Raw genomic sequence first — 17,242 nt, forward strand, 5'->3', positions numbered from 1 at the left:
GTCTCAATCTTTTGTTATTCCAATGGCATTTGGGTGAGTGGTATACATTCCTTGATGAACCAATCCCTCTAATGATTTGGATCGATAGTGTAGTTGAGCTTACCGATTGCATCTTTGAACCTCTACATTAGCTCCTAGGAAGTTTCTCCCTCCCGTTGCTTGATCTCCCACAACTCCGACAATCCTTGCTAATCCGTCTGGGGGAGTTTGAACTCTTGTACAAAGTTCCTCTTAATCTTATCTATGGTTGGGTTCTGGTGTAACTTCACATATTTTATAAACCACTATAGGAATCATTCCCTAAGAGTTGTCTAGATCTATATCAAATTCACGTTGTCAGGCGTTTGACGATCCCTCCATATAGCCTCACATAGGTACCAATTTTGTTCTACATCTTCATTCCCTTTGCTAGAGAATTATGGATATCTTGTAAATGATCTTGCCATATTGGATTGCGTTTGTGGTGGAAGCACAAAAACTTGGGTTCTTGGCTATTGATATCCTTCTAATCCCATATTAGTATTGCTATTATTTCCACTACTATTATCAATACTGTTATAGCTCCAAATCTCACTCTTATGGTTTGTGATGCTGCACTCATGGCCTAGGGCAACCCCTCCTTCCAGACCTGGTCCAAAAATTTAAAAAACAATGTTTTATTCCCTATACACGACATTGCCCTGAGTTAAACGCGTGTACACGTGGGTCTGTGTATACCCAACCCGCGTGTATGTATTAAAACACTTAAAAAAATATACAATTCCTCATTTTCGGGCGGAGATCGTGGGTTTTACCTGCTGATCACCTGTTAGTGCCCGTGGCCCAACTGTTCCCAACCAACTCCTAACTAAAAAACTACTTTGGAGATGGTATAAAAAGACATCAAAGGGAAGGCCTAAGGGAGAGAGAAAAGAAGAGCAAGATTATTATGCTGAGATTTTCCCCATAGACCAGGTCTGAAGTCCTTGGTGCTTTCTGCACTTCCCCCATTTTGCATAGGAAACCCTTGTTTCCATGTGTATTGGTGATCATTCATCCTTTATGTCATCATTGAGTAAGACTTGGAAGGAGCTCTTGTTGGAGGCTTGAGGCTGGAACGAATCCGGGAGGAAGCTTTGCTTGGAGCCTGCTGAAGGTGTTTCAGGTGATATCTTTCCGTTATATGTACTTTATTTGCCTTTATATAAAAGAAACACGTCTTGGTTCCCGAAACAATCTTTCTTTATGCTTATGAGATTCTTGTCTTGAATTCTTATGCAAGTAGTTACTTAAAGATTTTTATAACTAACTTTATAGCATGAAGATGGTTTATATATAAGTATTGGTCCATGTACTGTTGTGTTCTTTGATTTGTTTGTTTTACAGGTCAAAGGAATAAGAAGGGAACTCCAAGAAGGGTTTGGACCCTAAAGGCCTTCTCGAACGTAGGACCTTAGGTACGTACCCTTAACATTAGAATTTTCTTAAAGTAAAGATAATGGCTGTGTGTGTGTTTCTTTGAATAAGAAATTCTCAGTCTGGTAGAGTCTTAGCCCAAAGGACCCTAGGGGTACTTTCCCTTCAACCAGAATTGGCGACTCCACTGGGGACAACACTCTTGTTGTTCCTAGTTTGGGTAGTCTTCAAGCCAATCAAGGCTCAGCCCCTCTGTTTGTTGGCTCTGACTATCTGATCTGTTCTTGAACTCTAAGCTTTTCCAGTTTTTTCAGTCTGTGTTTTTTATTTTTCTTGAAAGTCTTCATATACGCTGTTTTGCTGGATTACAGAAGCGTATATACGCAAGTTGTACTAAGTGAACCCGCGTATACGCAGGTTTCCTCAGTTACAGTCGCGTGTACATGCACTCTGCACATCACTGCAGGTGCGTATACCATATAATTTTCAAGATTTATAAATTTTCTTTTTGCTGAATGTTTGTCTGGTGGTTTGGGTCAGTTTCAAGCAGTCATTTTCCAGTAACATTCCTCTGTTTAACAGGGGGCATCTTGTTCTAAACTCTCTCTAGTTATAAGGAGTATTAGTCTTGTTTTCGTTGATTGCAAGCGTCATTGATTTTTGACACACAAGATTTCTGGTTAAGAATCTTGACTGCTTTGTTTTGGCAGAGTAGGAAGATTGGATTTCAACCTTTGTGTTCATTTTTGTTTTGATGACCCTTTTGTTTGCTTAACGAAACCATTTTTGTGACCATTTGCTCCTTCGTTTCGGGAAAGTTTTTTGTTACCATTTTCTTGAAACTTGTCTTTTGATCTTTTGGACTTTCATTGCTGCTTCTGATTGTCAAAAGCAATTTCAAACACATTTTATTTTTGTTGAGTTTTCATCGTTTGAAAGGTGTCAATTCACAAAAGTGTTTGGTTGCCTATTTATCAATCATTGGTGTCAGTATTTTTGAGAGCTTTCCTTTGAAAAAGACTTTTTGGTTTGATTGAAAATAAAATCTTTTGAAAGTTTTGAGTTTCGCTTTCTTAAACTTGCTTTTCATTTGATTTCCTTTTTTGCGAAGTGAAAGTGCTTTGTTTTTTATCTTAGAACTTGTTTTTATTGTTTGGACGAAATGATTGGTAACACATCATCTTCTATCTAAGCATTTTAGTGGCAAGAAAAAATTTGGTAAAACAACAACTTTCCTTTTTTTTTTTTAGAGTAGTCTTTAAATCTTGCATCCACATATAGTTCTTGCACTAGGATAGATTTGCATCTCTTTTTAGGCATATTTAGTTTTGTTAGTTTTTGTGAGTGTGGAGTCTGAAAAGAAAAAGAAAATTTGTTTATATTAGAAGTACCTCTGAACCTCATAGAAATTGCTCTTCATCGAAAACAAAAAGTGCATGTGCATGTAGCTAAGTTTTATTAATTTCTTTTGCGTCCATAAAAACACCACAAGTTTCATCTCCGTTACCTTGTGACTTAAAGAACAGCCTAATAAAATCAAGTGCTAAATTAAAATCCACTAGAACTTTTTTGTTTTAGTCAGTTACACCAACAAGTTTAGGATTTTAGGGCCTTGGATTAGGCGAGTGGAGAGTTAACTCTCCAAGGCCACATTAAAAGTCAAACATAAGAGTCTGATTAACGAGAGTAAATCCAATAGCGTTAGGAAGACCAGGAAAGCTCCGGATCTGGGAGTTAAGCACGAGGGTCTGTGAAGACAGGGAAGAGAGATACCCCCTCTCCTACTTGTCCGAACTTACCTCACGACTATTCCGCCTGGCTTCTGCGACGAGTTGGTATCCATAGTTGCCTCTCCTAGGGATCTGCATAGGTGGCTGCGGAGGGGAATCCCATGGCACCTGAGGTCGACGTTGTATCACTCTCGACGGTACTACTGGAGGGCACCCTTGCGAAGCTTGGGGGCTTGCACCGGCGCAGGCTGTTGTTAGGAGGTCAGCGTAACTTCCTCTGATACCTTCGCTGATAGGACTGGGCCCTCATCATCCTAGACTATCTTCGAAAGGCCCCTTGATTCACTTTCTCGTATTTTGGTGTCCGGTCCTAATCACCCGGAGCGGAAATACTTGGAAGTTGTTTGACTGACTGTATCTTTAGGGACTTTATAGTGTGTGCTCTGTGCTCCTAGTCGGCTTAGCTTTTAATTTTTTGAGTCTTTAGTTAGATCATAACAAAAAATTCAAAGTGGCTGACCGATCTCCAAGACGGTCTCGAAGACTTCGTGGTCTCTCGCCACCAAGTTTAGAGCCTTCTCCTAGAAGGCACAGAGGCAGTACTACCAGTGGGGTTCGTCCCACGCCGGTTGACGCATCCGGGATTGATCCTCCTCTCGGGGACATTAGCGGCCAAGCAAGGCCTGGTACTTCTGAGCAAGAGAGGGACACTCCAGTCATTTCTCGAGTTCGCTTTCAAGCGGAGAATAACGTAGAGGTAGAAGAACTTTCAGAATCATTAGTGGTTCCAAATTCTCCTCTACCATTTAGTCATCCAGACGTATTGCAATACGTTGGGACTCCGTCACATAGACCAGCAAGTCCAGGTTACGCTACGCGCTTACCATTCATGACCACTACTGGAAGCATGGCTTCTACGAGTGCTGCGACTATGCAAACCCCTACATCGGTGCAAGGGGGAGGAACCATTTCCATCCCCTCCACTTCCTTGTTTGGATCTTTTGCGAGCACATCTCTACTTGGGTCTACCTCCATTTCGTCCACGAGTGGAAATGCCCAAACCAATGCTTTTAGTACTGGACTCTTCTCTTTTGGCACCCAATCACAGGGTATTCCATCGGTTCCATTTAGTGTGGCTATGTCCATGATGGGTGGATCGGCCTCATTCTAGGGTTTTCCTTTTGGAAGTGGTCATATACCACATTCCAACCCGACGGTAGGATCCATGCCTTTTTCTTCTATAGGACAAAGCAGCAATCCTTTCCAAGGTTGGAATAACCCTGGGGTTAGTAGTGCAGGAACTGGGAATCCATTTATCGGCCAACAAGGGAATAGGCCGTACACCACGGTTAGTTCGTTTCAGAGTATTCCTCCCCTTGCTTCGGCTTGGAACCCATATCAGGGGTTATCAACTCCTTACCATTCGTTAGGAGGAAACTTTGCGGGCTATGCAGGTTATACGACAGGAGTTGGTCAAACTCCGAATTTTGCTGGACCACAAGGCTTGCCTTTTGGTTCAGCCGGTTCTATTGGTCACTTCGGGCAGCCTGGTGCCTCCCAAATCCCAGGACAATCTTTTCAGAACTTTGGGAGTTCTGCCCAGTCTGGGTGGAATCCCCTAGGTCCTCCTAGGCTTCCGTTTCTGGCAACGTTAAACTTGCCAGATCTCACAAAGTTAAAAAATGACCCAATCAAGTATAATCCGGCCTGGCCTCCGGTCCCAACCAAACTCCCTTCCGACATTCCAAAATTTGAAGGGAAGAGTGGTGAAGATCCGGGCGATCATGTAACCACATTCCATTTGTGGTGCTCATCCAACTCCCTCATCGAGGATTCGATTAGGTTGAGACTCTTTCAGCGCACCTTGACTGGTAATGCGGCTAAATGGTACATAGAGTTGCCAGGGGGCAGTTTTACATCGTTCGCTGACTTAGCCAATATCTTCTTAAATCACTTCCAGTTGCCTGTCCACTATGATGCCGGAACTGAACTTCTGGCCACCTTTCGTCAGGATAAGGCAACCCACATTTCTGATCACATTCAGGAATGGAGACGGAGAAAGAGGCTTATTAAAGCTAAAATCCCTCTGGAGTACCGTCTAGAGTGGTTTTTGAAGTCTTTGCAACCTGAGATCTCCAAGGATGTCTCCATGTCTGGGGTCTATTCTGAGGAGCAAGCCATTTTCAGGGCCCAGCAGTTAGAACTGATTTACTCTCAGTCTGGGATCCTCCAAAAGTACTTGCCAGATGCTCCTGGATCTAAGGTTGATTTAGCTAAGCTGAAGCCAGGTCCGCACGTGGACGGTATCGTTGGGTCAGGAGACACATCTACAGTGAACTTGTTGAATCAATTGGAGCAGTTGTCTTTGCAAACTGCTTCTAACAACCAAGTCACATTGTCTAATCCTCCCGCTTCCCAAACTTCTTCAATTAACGTCGTCCAATCCGATAACCCCAAAAGAAATCAAAATTCCAATGGGAAAAAGAAAGGATGTGGTAAGAAAAAGAACTCGGATGGGAAGCCCGATGCAAATAAATCCGGTAACAACGCTGGTGGTGGTAAAGGTGAGTCGAGAAAGAAAGTTAAGTTTCCTTGCAAGTTATGCAGTGGGGACCATCTAACTCATCTCTGCCCTAGAATTGAAGACGCTCAGCGCTTGTTAGGACAACAAGGGACTTCTAGTTCGCAAGCTGTGTTAACTAACCCGTTTCCCCAAGGGCAGCAACTTCTTGCTGGCGCAAATTCGAATCCTAGGACCTCCTCAGGGGGCAACCAGGAAGGGGAAAAAGCATCAAATGTTTTTATGATGGGTTCAAATGTCCATGTGACTACTCGGTCACGTGATTATGGTGAAGTCGAAACATCTAAGGATAAAACTGTTCCCGGAGGTAATGACCTTCATATTGAGCGGCCCCCTGTTGAGACTATACCTAGGATACCGAAAGGTTCCGCCAAACGCGCGACGATTAACCCTAATGCTAGGGCCGCCCAAAATTACTCCATTGTGGAGGATTTGGCTCAAAGCCCATGTGCTATGTCCGCTTTGGAGGTTCTCCAGTCGTGTCCGTCTCAGAGAAGTGCTTTACTCTCCGCAATTGGAGCAGTCGATCCAGCTAATTCTTTAGTGCTGTCTTTTGACATGTCAAATGTCAAAAAGAGACTCCCTCATCATATGGCTTTTCAGATAATGTCTACATACCAGAAAATCAATATTTTTTGCACCGTTATAGATGAAGGAGCTTCCACATGTGTCATATCCATGTCATGTTGGAAGGCTATTGGTTCACCTTCGGCTGTTCCTTCACCAACCGTCTTAACTGCATTTGATGGCCATTCTCACAAGCCGCATGGGATTATCCCGGCCTTTCCTATATGTGTTGGAGGGAAGGTCGTTAATATCGAAGTTGAAGTCGTAGATGCTAACCTAGACTATAATCTCCTATTAGGAAGGAACTGGGTGTACGAAATGGAAGCCGTCGTGTCGACTCTCTTTCGTGTCATTTGCTTTCCTAATGAGGGGAAAATCGTTAAGGTTGATCAATTGGACTATTCCCCAATCGATCCTCAAGCAAGCTCTGACTCTACTATTCCTTTGGTGGATAACCCTCACCCGCCGACTGAGAATTTAGGAGTAGGGATGTATTCCTCATTGATGGGTACGTTTGATCTTCCCTCTCCTTTTGCAAGAATCAATACTATTTCATCATCCAAGGCGTCTCCTCGAGAAGAGTTCTTCCGAACTCATTATTTTTCTGACCCTTGGACCTTGCCTTCACCTACGACCACATTAATTGAAGGACAAGTTAATGGAATGGCATTTCCTATATCTACAGCTGAGCTTAGATATCAATCTATCGTAGACTCTGCAGATAACCATTCTACTCCTTTTTCCGAAGAGGAGTTAGATGGTCATGTGGCCCCGGCTTGGAGCTTTGATTCTACCTCTGCCTTGGACTGCTTAGATTCGGTTCTACCTTCTGAAGAAGCAATCCTCGAAGTAATGATGGGTATAGATCGACCTTGGGAAGACTTACACCGTCGTTCATATTTTCTTCCTCCATTGCGGGAAGTAGAATCTAGATTCTCCGAGCTCGTTGGTAGTGATGTTTGTACGGTGTCGAACCCTTTGGCTCCAACACACGTACGTGCCGAAGGTAATATGTCGGTAATTTCAAAAACGATACCTATAAACATCTCTAAGGATCCTAACATCATCGAGAATATCTTCATCGGAATTGAGTGTTCCCCTTAAGAAATTCAAATTTACACCGACCTATTCAAGGAATATCATGATGTGTTTGCTTGGTCTTATGAGGAAATGCCTGGCATTGATCCTTCTATAGTCCAACATGAGATCAAGACGTACGAAAACGCAAAACCGATTCGTCAAAGGCTTTGGCCGGTTAACCCTAGGAAAGCAGTAGCTATCAAAGCTGAGGTTGAGAAGCTGCTAAGGGCGGGTTTTATATACCCTGTTCCTCTTACGGATTGGGTTTCTAACCCAGTCCCTGTGGACAAAAAACAAGGAACAATCCGAGTATGCATTGATTTTAGGGACTTAAACAAGGCTTGTCCGAAAGACAATTACCCCACGCCATTCATTGATCAGATTATCGACGAGTGTGCAGGTAATGAAATTTTTTCCTTCATGGATGGTTTTTCGGGTTATAATCAAATCTCTCTCCGTCCTGAAGACCAACATAAGATAGCCTTCATATGTCCCTGGGGTACCTTTGCATATCGAAAGATGCCTTTTGGTCTTAAAAATGCTGGAGCCACTTTTCAGCGGGCCATGTCATACGCTTTCCACGACATCAAACATGTCATCGAGGCATACTTAGATGATCTCGCTGCTCGCTCTCGAAAGAGAACTGATCATCCTAGTCATCTTCGATTAGTCTTTGAGCGATGTCGTTTCTATAAAATCCGGTTGAATCCCAATAAATGCGTTTTCGCGGTTACATCCGGTTGGCTGTTAGGGTTTATTGTGTCCAATGAAGGGATTCGGGTTGATCCCTTCAAGGTTGAGGAAATAGTTCAGTTGCCTCCCCCGTCCTCAATTCGTCAACTTCAAAGTCTTCAAGGGAAGGCTAATTTCTTAAGACGGTTTATAGCAAACTATGCCGAGATCACTAAAGGGTTCATGTGTTTACTACGAAAAGGAGTTCCATTTGTGTGGGACGACTTTGCGCAGCGGTCGTTTGATGCTTTGGAAAAGGCATTAGTCTCTGCCCCGCTTCTGAGTCCACCAGATTATGGTAGAGACTTCCTTTTATATCTCGCTGCAGCAGAATCTACCATTGGTATGGTTCTAGTTCAGGAGGACGATGCTCTTGTCGAGCACGTGATTTATTATTTGAGCTGAGGCTTAATAGGTCCTGAACTCCGTTATTCTCCGGTTGAGAAATTGGCCTTGGCAGCTGTCCATGCTGTCTAGAGGCTCTGTCATTATATTTTGCTACGCAAAACTTTTGTCTTAGCGGCGGTCAATCCATTTCAATTTGTCCTCAGTAGGCGAGTGATTGGGGGAAAATATAATAGATGGATAGTCATTTTACAAGAATTTGATCTCGAATTCTTGTCCGCCAAGTCTAAGAAATCTATGGTCTTCGCGGAGCTAATTTCTGAGCTTCCTTGTGGAGAGAATATTGTTTATGAGGAAAGTTTACCCGACGAACATATATTCCTCATCTATTCACAAGACCCTTGGTATGGAGATATCATTGTTTATCTCCAGACTTCGAAGTTTCCCTCTACTTTCTCCAAGGATGAACGTCGCAAGTTACGTCACCTGGCTAAAAACTATGTTATCATTGGTGACACATTATACCGTCGAGGGGTTGATTCAATTCTTCGACGTTGTTTAACCTTAGAGGAAGCAGAGTCTGTTCTTAGTGACTGCCACAGTGGAGCTTGTGGTGGTCATCTATCAGGGCTTGCTATAGCCCAGCGCATCTTACGTGCCGGCTACTTTTGGCCTTCACTCTTTAAAGACTGTGTGGAAGCGGTCAAACGCTGCCACCCGTGTCAAATTTTTACTCGCAAGATGCGCCCGCATCCAGCTCCCCTTTTTCCCGTTGTCACCGTTGGTCCCTTCACTAAGTGGGGTATTGATTTTACGACTTGTAATCCGCCTTCAGCGGCGAATCACAAGTACATTATCGTGGCTGTAGACTACTTCACGAACTGGGCTGAGGCCATGCCTACTTATAAGAACGACAGTGACACGACAGCTTTGTTTCTTTTCAATCAGGTTATCTCAAGATTCGGTATCCCAAGGGAGATTGTCACTGACCATGGCAGTCATTTCCAAAACCAGCTAATGTCCGAATTGGCTCTTAAATTAGGTTTCCGTCAGGAGAATTCGTCCCCTTATTATCCTCAGGCCAATGGACAGGTCGAGGCGGTCAATAAAACTCTTAAGACGATACTCCAATGGACAATCGATAAAAATCGGTCCAATTGGCACATTATGTTGTATTTGGCTCTTTGGGCACACCGAACCTCCGTTAAAATGGCTACTGGTTTCACTCCTTTTCAGTTGGTTTACGGGATGGAATCTATCTTTCCAGTTGAATGTGAAATCCCATCTCTAAAGTTGGTTGTTGAGCTTCTTCCTGAGACTTCAAGTCTCGAGGAGTGCCTAGTTCACTTGGAACATCTCGATGAGCAGCGTCGAGATGCCGCCACGATGAATGAGGCTCATAAGAAAAGGGTCAAAACACAGTATGATAAGTCTGTCCGTCCTCGTTTCTTTTCTGAAGGTGACCTTGTCTTGGTCTATGACCAAGATAAGGACGCCTTGGGGGCAGGCAAATTTAAGCCTATGTGGTACGGTCCTTTCATTATCAAACGAGTTTTAGAAAAAGGATCGTATGAGTTAATTGATTTTGAAGGAAACAAGCTGGCGGAGCCCTGAAATGGGCTCTACCTAAAGAAGTACTTTGCTTAGTTCAGGCTGGGCGATGACTTCTTTGTATTTTATGTATATATTTATACATATATTGTCGAGCGTTTTCTGATATCAGTGCTTTTTGGTCTGCTGTGGCAGGTGCTGATGGATGATTTGGTCTATTTTGGGTTCGTCGATGGTGCTAGTCGGCACACTCGAAATCTTGCTTCCGCAGCTTGGGTACTTTATTACCAAACTGGTCAATTGATGATATCGAGAGGCGTGTGTATCGGTCCTGCTTCAAACAATATGGCCGAGTATACAACTGTTATCAATTTATTATCCGAGGCAATCTCTTATGGGATCGACTCATTGGTAGTATATCTTGATTCTCAATTGATAGTGTCTCAGTTAAATAACATTTATCGGGTTAGAGATCCATTATTATATCGCCAATATTTAAGGGTGAGGTTGTTGCAAAGATCATTTATTTACATTAATTATTTGCACATTCCAAGATCTCAAAATTGGTTAGCTGATTCTATCGCTAATCAAGCATTAGACTGGCATATCAATCATTCATCATCATAAAATCATGCATCAAAAATTCAAACTGTATATATATCTATATAAATATATATATATATATATATATATATATATATATATATATATATCGCAAAGCGTCTCGAGTGTACATATGTGTGTCCAAAAATATACAAAATTGGGACTCAAATGCCCATAATCGTGTCAGGCATATCTAGCGCCTCGGCTCAGGATGAGCATCTAAGTATGTCACTATAGCATGGGCCACGCGCCGAAAGATTGTTATAGACATTTTGTGCGTTACAGCATGAAGCATGAAATGTCCATAATCTAAGGGATCCAAAGTCCCTAAACATGTTGTTCTACCCCTAGAGGAACAAGGTCAGCAAACCACAGCACTGAATAACAGTTCTCACCTGAAAACACTCAAAAACAAGGCAATTCTGGATCATGTCAACGCTCCACTGAGCATCTGCACTGAATGTCAACTGCTCCACTGTCTACCTGCGCTGAAGTCAACTGCAAAGAAGGTACCTACGCTGGGTGAGTTGGGACATGTGGCACAGTCATTCCTCAAGGTGTCATTGCACAGGAAGCTTCCAAAATGACACTTGGATCAAGGAATTCGATGGTGATGAGTAAGAGGGTCTAGATCTCCAAGTGGAAGCAAGAACCTCCAAGTGGACTCAAGAACTGAAGAATAACTGAAGGGAAAGAGGACACTAGTCAGCTTCATGCCAAGCTCAAGCTGACTATCCTTTCTCCAAAAATCCTATATATAGATCTCTCATGAGGTCTAGGCTGGAATCTTGTGAATGTAAAGAATTGTTGTTGTTTGAGTATAGAACTATTGGGTGATTTGCTTTGAAGGAGGTGAAGAGGAGATTTCTGCTGGAGGTGATGCTGGATTGGGCCTCTTATGGTTGTATCACTTCCTGAACTTTACTTCTTCCATTAATAAAGCATTTTAGGTTCTTCTATATGCATGTGTCTCAATGGTGTATTGTTATACTTGTGTATTTGATTTATTCTAATCCTTGAATCAATTATGAATGTATGCTTCTTGTAGTTTCCCTCTCTTGCCATTTTGCAGGATCTTGGTGTAGCTGGGCAGTGAAAGAGCAAGGAGCTGGGAGCAAGCACAAGGAGAGAAGATTGGATCAATCATTAGCGGAAGACATCGGTTAGTGGATCTCTTTCTCCCCTCTTTTACATCTCATAAAGAAGTAATCTTAGATAGATTTGCTTTGATTGTTGCTAAGGTACTATCACCCTTAGAGTGGGATAGGGTCATTCCGTATTGGATACTTTTCCCAACAACAAAGATGCGAACCCAGTCACGTGGCATGCCAAGCACATGACGTGGCATATCCGGAGGAAGGTCCTCTATCTCAGCCATCGGTACTTGGCAGCTCAGTCTCGCCAAGTGTCGCTGGACGTTGTTTAAGTATTCCGCATCCGCAGCCGCCTCTTTGGCTCCTCGCCACGCCGTCCATGCCGCGGGAATCCATCTAGTCGTACGGGCCCAATGTCTGGAACATGATCATCATATTAGTCATTTGAATCTCATCAAAAAATATTTTTCAAAGTTTATCATTATATTTGAAAAATCCAAAAAATCATAAAAATAAAAAATCTTACCAATCTCACCCCATGCTGCATCCGGTGGTAACACTAGATCAGGATCTCCTCGGAAATCCAGTCCGGCATAGGGGTAATCATCCACGGCAATGATTTGCTACTCCCACCAGGTAAAGAAATCATCATCGAATGCATTCCTAGGGACTTCCCCACCCCCCAGAAGTTTCATCAAGTCAGCCCACCAGCCCATGCGTGGATCAGTGGACTACTGATGGAAACTGCTACCCTGGGGCGAAGTGTGGGAACCTTCTCGAAGAAGAAAGTGCACAAGATGGTTCCGAACCCAAAGTTCTTGGTCTGTCCCCTCCTGATAGAAGTGAGTTGTTCCTTCATGTTGGCAAGGAGAGGAGTACACCAGTCAAACACTGTAGTGAGACAGTCCACTGCCATGCTCATGTTTACCCGTGACGCCTGATGTAGTGAGGATGATCCGTTCACCCGACCTATGGTGAACAAGATTATCCTGAGTGACAAACTCGCCACATGTGGGATAGAGATCTGACTCCCGACCTTCCGATGCCCCGGGCAATAAATCTGTACATAGTCGTCTACACTGAGGCTATTCTGTGTCCTGCCCCGGGAATGTACTACCTGTCCCCTTCGGGAAAGGCCCGTGATAAAATATATATCTTCCACTTCTACCCTGAGTGGCATCTGATCAATGATGAAGGCTTCCTCATCGAAATCCCAATAATCAATGAGTCTCTCGAGCAAACGCGTGTTGGCTTTCATATTTGGCAATTTGAAGAATTTTAGCAACCCGCATCCCCGTAGGGCATCTAATGCATCATCATTGTTCATAACTTCATTATCCACGGCTGGGTGCTCCCTTTCACGCCATGTGAGAGTCATCCTGGAAGAAAAAATCATTTCCATCCGTTAGTTTTGTGTATAAAATTAGTTTGCTGCGCACACGCAGGTTCCTTTGTATACAGTCAAGTGTAGGGCCGTCGTATACGCGAGTTCTATATAGCCAACCCGCGTGTACGCCGCAAAGGAATTTTTTGCAAAAATCCAACGGTAAAACATCAATTAAACTTCCTAAAAACTATCACAATTAATTGCAAGACAAGTTTAGTGCTTACCTGGAAGTTTTCGGCAAGTTTGAACGGTTGAATAAGTCACAGGGAAGTTTTCTTCTTTTGCTCCACAATTTTTGCTCTCCAAGTCAAACGGTGAAAATGGTAAGTCCAAAATTTCTTTTTATAAGTTTTGAAAATGCAAAATTTTTTCAAAATTTTATTTTGTTTGGTTTCATGTCACTTTTAACTTGGGAGCTTGGAATGTCGAGATTGGGTTGTTTTTCAGGACATTTTGGACATTTTTCGACGGTTCGAGACGGTTCCATGACTGCTGACCCGTCATGGCAGGTATCGTGTTCTCACTGGCATATAGGTTAGGGACACCATTTTTCCGTTGCATTATGCATACTAGCCTCCATTTGACCGATACATCTGCCATAGGGTCGACCCCATCATGTTATGGTTCATTAGCCATTTTCACTCGCCGATTCTTTAAATCATGACACGATGGTAGAGCCATCCTTTACATGGGCATCCTAGTTAGCACCTCACTGACATTTGTTGCCCATGCTGCTTCGTTTTGAGTAGGCTCGGGAGTCCTCTGTAGTCCCGCCATGACTTATGCGTTGAAGACTCATTCCTCTTTGCTTCTTTGCTTCGTTCTGGCCCTATACCCTAGAGGCTCCTATGAGTGTCGAGTTGTACTTTTGCATTGCATGTTGACCATTTGCACCTTTATGGCCTAGAGCCGGCTTCACTTGGACTCGTTTTTAAGCCAACTTTTGACCATGACGTCTGCAAAATCAACCTTGCATACCTTTGACTTCTGCAGCTTGACATTCCCAGATCCGTGGAAGGAACATACCTCTGAGTGTCACTGACCAGTTTTCACCTCCCTGCATTGAGCATAGGAACGTTCCTTTCCCAGGAACTAGATCATCTGTTTCACCGACACTCGTTCTTTCCACTGTACCATAGCATTCTTTTATTCTTTTTCCGGCTTATCAGAAAAAGACAAAAAAAATTAAATATTCCAAAAAGAGCGGGAACAGGGACATTATTTCCATTTATTGTTGGCAGCTAGAGTCAGTCATGTCGCCCTTGAACAAAGCACTCAAAACAAAGTCTCCTCCGCATGGGTGGGATTTAGTTTGACTTAGGTACGCCATAACCTTGTTATCGAGTCAGTTCTCCCCCGATTGGTTATCTCTTCCAATCATATGGAGGGTTCGTTCGTGCCTCCTGCATGACGAACTTATACAGATTCATCATATGCTGCCACATAGTCACATTGAGTCGTGCTTTTGTTCAAGGGAAGTTAGCCTGAGTCGGCCTTTCTGCGGTGTCTCTTGACTCATTTTTCAGTCGGCCATCCCTGGTTGTTAGTATCATGTCTATCATCACATCAGTTATATTGGTCCTTTACTCGTGCCGGTTTGAGAAGGTCCCCATTGACTTCTTGCTGGTGGGTCTTGTCCTTATCGACGACGACACCTTGCTCTGAGGACAGGCCTAGAGCCGCACCCTGGCCCTATTTTCATTATTGATAGGTCACCTTGTGCTCAGCATCGATCAGTATCATGGGTCTTTGACTGAGTGGTTTCCCTTGTGTTCGACGTCAGCATACATTATCACACATTGGGATTCGTGCAGTACCTTGGTTTCCATTTGACCCTATTGGTGGATACCTCGCCTCTGTGTCAGCTTTCATTATTGGTTGGTTCAGAGGGTTTCTGTCGTGCGCTAGCCACATCTTGTGTACACCGGAAACGTACTTCGGTTGGGTTACTACATCTTTTTCGTCCGATTCCTTCCACATTATTGGCCTATGGGTTACACTCGCACTAGATTGATGGAGGATGCCTTAATGCCTTCCTTCTAGCTGATCTTTCCCTATCGACTCCGACTCATTGCTCTGGGGCAAAGATCTAGAGTCCATTTGGCAGTACCTTGGGGTTTGCAGTCATTAGTGGCAGATCCTTCGCTATCGACAGTGGGAAACCATCATTGTCTCCTGATCGATAGATTCTTACAGGTGTTCGACTTCAGCTCATCTATTCACACTTGTTAGATTGTACTGGGTACCTTGACGCTCATTATCATTATCGGTGAGTAGTCTCGCGTTTGTTAACGGTATACATCAATGACCGGTAATCAAACGATTTCTCACATGGTCGACTTCAGATCATTTATTCCCATGGTGTAGAAATGTACCACGGCGGTCGGTGAAGACCTCAGGTTGTATCAGCATTCATTGGTTCACTTGACAGTTGCTCCTGTTGCTGCTAGTTGATACCACTCCACCTTATATGTTGCAGTCAGTCATGGCGACATTCTATATGCTGGCACTTGAGTTTGCAGTGTAGTACCATCCTATTCCATCATGTTCAGTTGGTACCTTTTGGGATCAGTCTTTGATATCAGTGATCCATTGCATCTTTCAGCATCATTGACAGTTTTATATGTGATATTCATACATGTACTTACTCATTATGATCAGATGATCCATTATGTATCTTCCAGTCATTTATACTTGTATACTTAGTGGATCCGCTTGTACTTGATATGCGGACATGCTTTACTTTTTCTGAGCATGGGTATGCCCGCCTCAGACAGTGTTTCTTTCTGATCTCCTTTTGGTGGCTTGGTAGGCTGAATTTTGGTGCAGTCCTCCTCGGTTTTTCGACAGAGTTCCTTTCCATGTGCTTACATATTATATTTCGGCCATCATGTTCCCCTTCTGAACTCATACATTAGGGGGCATCTGTTATAGCTCCAAATCTCACTCTTATGGTTTGTGATGCTGCACTCATGGCCTAGGGAAACCCCTCCTTCCAGACCTAGTCCAAAAATTTAAAAAACAATGTTTTATTCCCTATACGCGACATTGCCCTGAGTTAAACGCGTGTACACGCGGGTCTGTGTATACCCAACCCCCGTGTATGTATTAAAACACTTAAAAAAATATATAATTCCTCATTTTCGGGCGGAGATCGTGGGTTTTACCTGCTGATCACCTGTTAGTGCCTGTGGCCCAACTGTTCCCAACCAACTCCTAACTAAAAAACTACTTTGGAGATGGTATAAAAAGACATCAAAGGGAAGGCCTAAGGGAGAGAGAAAAAAAGAGCAAGATTATTATGCTGAGATTTTCCCCATAGACCAGGTCTGAAGTCCTTGGTGCTTTCTGCACTTCCCCCATTTTGCATAGGAAACCCTTGTTTCCATGTGTATTGGTGATCATTCATCCTTTATGTCATCATTGAGTAAGACTTGGAAGGAGCTCTTGTTGGAGGCTTGAGGCTGGAACGAATCCGGGAGGAAGCTTTGCTTGGAGCCTGCTGAAGGTGTTTCAGGTGATATCTTTCCGTTATATGTACTTTATTTGCCTTTATATAAAAGAAACACGTCTTGGTTCCCGAAACAATCTTTCTTTATGCTTATGAGATTCTTGTCTTGAATTCTTATGCAAGTAGTTACTTAAAGATTTTTATAACTAACTTTATAGCATGAAGATGGTTTATATATAAGTATTGGTCCATGTACTGTTGTGTTCTTTGATTTGTTTGTTTTACAGGTCAAAGGAAGAAGAAGGGAACTCCAAGAAGGGTTTGGACCCTAAAGGCCTTCTCGAACGTAGGACCTTAGGTACGTACCCTTAACATTAGAATTTTCTTAAAGTAAAGAAAATGGCTGTGTGTGTGTTTCTTTGAATAAGAAATTCTCAGTCTGGTAGAGTCTTAGCCCAAAGGACCCTAGGGGTACTTTCCCTTCAACCAAATACTAGTCCTATATTTAACATGCACACTATTCACTCTTATCGCCTTAAGCAACTCATAAACAAATTTACCAGGGTTATTGTAGAGTACTAGGGGAAGGTTAGGGGGAATGCTACCTAAGCCTCAGGGGTTTAGATATTTGATTCTTTCGAATGAAACATCCTTCGTGAATAATATTCTCATCACAAAGCACATCTCATCCTACATGTCTTCCTCAGGGTTACCGTGACCATCTCC

Source organism: Pinus tabuliformis, chromosome X (assembly GCF_031772625.1).
Source record: "Pinus tabuliformis cultivar Carrire ecotype Pingquan chromosome X, CPIR1, whole genome shotgun sequence".
NCBI lineage: Eukaryota > Viridiplantae > Streptophyta > Pinopsida > Pinales > Pinaceae > Pinus > Pinus tabuliformis.